Source organism: Bombina bombina, chromosome 11 (genome assembly GCF_027579735.1).
Source record: "Bombina bombina isolate aBomBom1 chromosome 11, aBomBom1.pri, whole genome shotgun sequence".
NCBI lineage: Eukaryota > Metazoa > Chordata > Amphibia > Anura > Bombinatoridae > Bombina > Bombina bombina.
Window position 1 is genome coordinate 32,411,182 of NC_069509.1, and position 4,437 is coordinate 32,415,618.

Genomic DNA, 4,437 nt, shown 5'->3' on the forward strand with positions numbered 1-4,437 from the left:
TTAGCTATATTATGTAATGTATTTATTTCATTTTTATCCCTATATTTAATAGTGCATCAAATTTGAAGCAATAATATTGTCCCCTTGCTTTGTAATGAGAGACAAAGATGTAACATAATCCATGAGTACTTTTATTATGTAATATGCTTCATTCTCTTGCAGCATCGAACATAAGCTTTTCAGACTCCCATTGATTTCTATGGCATTCACGGCCTCAAGGGTGGCGGTTTGAATGATAGGTATGCTGCATCGGAATAGACGTGAACGTACCTATTGAATGTTTGATAAATTGGGAAAAGAGTCAAATAGAGTCGAAATGTGAATTCGAAACATCTGTAATGACGCAAGCATCGATCTGCATCGGATTGAGATCGCGGGAGCATACATTACGTCACACATTCAACATTTGACGATCTTGACGCTTTGATCATTACGGCGGATTCAATTTGCGTCTAATATGACGCGAGATTCAAGCCGATTCTTTCGTATTATCAGTAAAAGCTTTGATAAATCAGCACCTAAGTACGATTCATTGTCTTTTTATCATGTGTTTGTTATTTATGCAAAGCTACTGTATTTACTCGTCCTTTAAGCCATTCTATTTGTGCTCTAAGTGTGGTTATTGCTTCTGTTGACATTTTTTTATCACCCGCTGCTGCCTCCACATCATGACTTTGTCTAAATAACAATGCACTACCTGTCCTTCTGGATTCACTTTGGTAATAGCTTTACCTTTAAATCCGGGATGACTGTGTATGACCTCCAGCTGCCCCCTGACCTGATTTTGAAACACCACTCTCACTATGTCTGAATAGCCAAGTATGACTCTGCTTGCTCCATCCTAATTATAATGATATTTTAGAGTTTAACCTCTTGGTGTCTGAATTACCCTGCTAGTTCTACCAGACTGTGTTTATTGGAAACTGCTACTGTATAATCTACGCCCCCTTGAAAAGTTTGTGTATTATCCTGCTTTGCTTGCTGAACTGTGCTCTTGCGCTACATATTTCTCCAGCAACCCTTTTTGTCATATACTGGTCTGAGCTTGTGTAATCAGCTTCTCCCAGTACCTCTTTTTCCAGCAACCATGTTTGCCATATACTGAAGTGAGTTTGTATAACTGGATTGCTCCAGCATAGCAGCACCTTTTGTTCCTTGTGCCCTATGGGGTCGATTTATCAAAGGCTTCGCAAGTATTTTAACCCACTACGGCTGCAGGTTCTCATAAGAGAACCTGTACGCCGTATTTAACAAGCAGCAGTCATCAGACTGCTGCTTCCCTAATCTTTCGCCACCTCTAAAGTGGTGAAATTCAATCTCTGCGGTCTAGTCCAACTGGGGTGATTGACAGCTACTGCCCACGCGTGATTAGCTGTGCTCGGGCAGGGGGCGGGATTGCACATGAGCGCAAAATAGCGCTCGTGTGCAATGCTGAATTCCGCCAGGGGAATTCAGCCCGTCAGAGGCGAGCTGCGGCTGACAGTGGCACATATGTGCGCCCCTGTCTGCTCAGCTTGATAAATCGCCCCCTATATATCTGATTGCTGTCTCACCCGCTGTTTATAATTTGGTTTGCTGGTATCTAGTTTCCAGTGTGTGCTGCATTCTCTTTATATTTGAGTCTGGCCTCTTTCACAACGAATTGCCAAAATTGTATGAAATACAATATATACTTTATTTTTTTAGCAAAACATTAGGTCTGCACAATAAAACAAAAAGACTGTACTTAAAGGGATATTAAACCCACAAATGTTCTTCTGGGATTCAGACAGAGCATACAATTTAAAAAAAAAAAAAAACGTTTCTGATTTACTTCTATTATCAAATTTGCTTTTGCTTTTGTCAGTTTTACACTTTCCGTGGCAATTATAAATGTCACTTTTGCACTTCACATGTAATAAAGCTGAGATCTCATCACCCGTGCATGCGCGCATGTCCTGCCCGCAGCAAAATCCAACAGAACAATTTCCTTGTCAGAATTTGCTACCTCTCAGTGCACATGCTGCTGATTACATAATTGCATTACACACATTCCTTTTTAACATATGAGGAGTGCGATTACGTAATACTGAGCATGCGCACTGACAGGTAGCGGATTCTGACAAGGGAGCAAAATCTGATAGAACACCAGCAAAAAGTTTGGAAATTTACCAGGAAAGAAAATCTAGTGCTCATTCAAAGGAATATGAAACCCAAATTCTTTCATGATTCAGATAGAGCATGCGATTTTAAGCAACTTTCTAATTTACTTCTATTATCAATTTTTCTTCATTCTCTTGGTATCTTTATTTGGAAAAGCAGGAACGTAAGCTTAGGAGCCACATTTAGCTACCAATCAGTAAGCTCTACCCAGATTCTGAACCAAAAATGGGCCTGCTCCTAAGCTTTTCATTCCTACTTTTTTTTCAAATAAGATACCAAGAGAACGAAGAAACATTTATAATAGGAGTAAATTAGGAAGTTGCTTAAAATTGCTGCTCTAGCGGACTCATGAAAGAAAAAAATATGAGTTTCATATCCCTTTAACATTCAAACAGCTAGATCAATGTGTTTTTACTATGCACTTGTTGATTATGTAAACTTAATAATGGTTCTTTAAAGGGACAGTCTACACTAAAATTGTTATTGTTTTAAAAGATAGACAACACCTTTACTACCCATTGTTATGGTATAACCCGGGTATCGAGGGTTAATACCAGATGAAAGATGTCCTTAATACGGGAATAGCAACTCACGAACCTAGTTAATATACCGAATGGGGAAAATACACGAAATCCTTCTCTCCTGGAACAGGCAAAAGAATAATTCAAAGTAGCAATTCCCCCCAAACACGAGACCAAGCTCCGTCTTGAGGGTAAAAACAGGAATCTCATTTATTGAGGGCTACATGCCCGGTATTTAAGCAGGTCCCCCACCTGGTGGACACTCCCCTAGGGGACCAGATGGGAGACTGGGACAAGTATAGTACATTAGCCAATCACAGTGGCTCAGGCATAAACGTTCCCCTTGGTACCAGTAAACCCCTCATCTCTATCCTGGAGATAATTGGGAAGAAATCCAATTATCTCCATGGCTAGAGGAAAAACGCCCTTTTACAGGATACAATAAAAATACATTGCATAAACAATTAAACAATCAAACACAAGAGAACAATGGATTCCTTCCTGGAACCTAGCAGTCTGGACTATGGAGGTGATTAAACAAGGTGAAAGCGTATCACCTAAACCTAATTACAGTAACCAATAGCTGATGCCAGGAAACCTGTATCAGAAAATACAGTTTCTCAAAAACTGAACAAGGAGAGAGTTAACCCCTTTAGTACTGTTGGATTCACACCCTGTACCTATAACGGGAACAGGGTGACTTAAACATAATGCCAGAATCCATAATCCGTAGGGAGGTTGGCAGTTTCAGCTGTGTTCGAGAGATTAAAAAAAGAATAAACGAACCGGGAAGTACGGACAGGAAATCATACGAATCCACACAAATTAACCAGGAGAGCCACGTAGTTCCAGGACAGAGGGGTCTGTCCCACCCATTCCCCAGCTTTGCACAAACAACATTGTTATATTAATATACTTTATTATAACATTTAAGCCTCTAAATTTCTGCCTGTTTCTAAGCCACTGCAGACAGCCTCTTAATCACATGCTTTTTGTTAGCTTTTCACAACAGGAGACTGCTAGTTTGTGTGATCCATATAGATAACATTGTGTTCACACCCGAGGACTTATTTACACAACACAATAATAAATGCAAGTCAATAGATAATAAACACAGCCGCATCTGTCCTGTAAATGTTCGCTGCAGTGAAGAATACCGCATACTTCTCATCTACCAGATTATTTCTAGGATGTGAGTGGTGAAAGTGACTGTAAACACCTTGTAATTAATACATATTGCAGGTGTGTTACTATAGACTAACCAGCCAAGTCTAAACATGCTTAAAACAAATTAACATCCCATTAACTGCCATTATGCTTTCAATAACCAAACTCCACCCATCATTTCCATAATTAAGAGGAATTGATCTTGTCTTAAAGGGACATGAAACCCAATTGTTTTTCTTTCATGATTTAGATAGAGAATGCAATTTTAAACAACTTTCCAATTTACTTATATTATTATTATTATTTATTATTATCGGTTATTTGTAGAGCGCCAACAGATTCCGCAGCGCTGTAAACAGAGGGTATTACAACAAAACAATTGGATAGAGGGCCCTGCCAAGAGCTGCACTGTTGTAATCAGCTCTATTATCTAATTTGCATAATTTTCTTGATATCATTTGTTGAAAAGCATATCTAAATAGGCTCGGTAGCTGCTGATTGGAAGGCTGCATAAAGAACACCTCCTGTGATTGGCTCACCCATGTGCATTGCTATGTCTTCAGCAAAGGATATCTAAGGAATGAAGAAAATTAGATAATACAAGTAA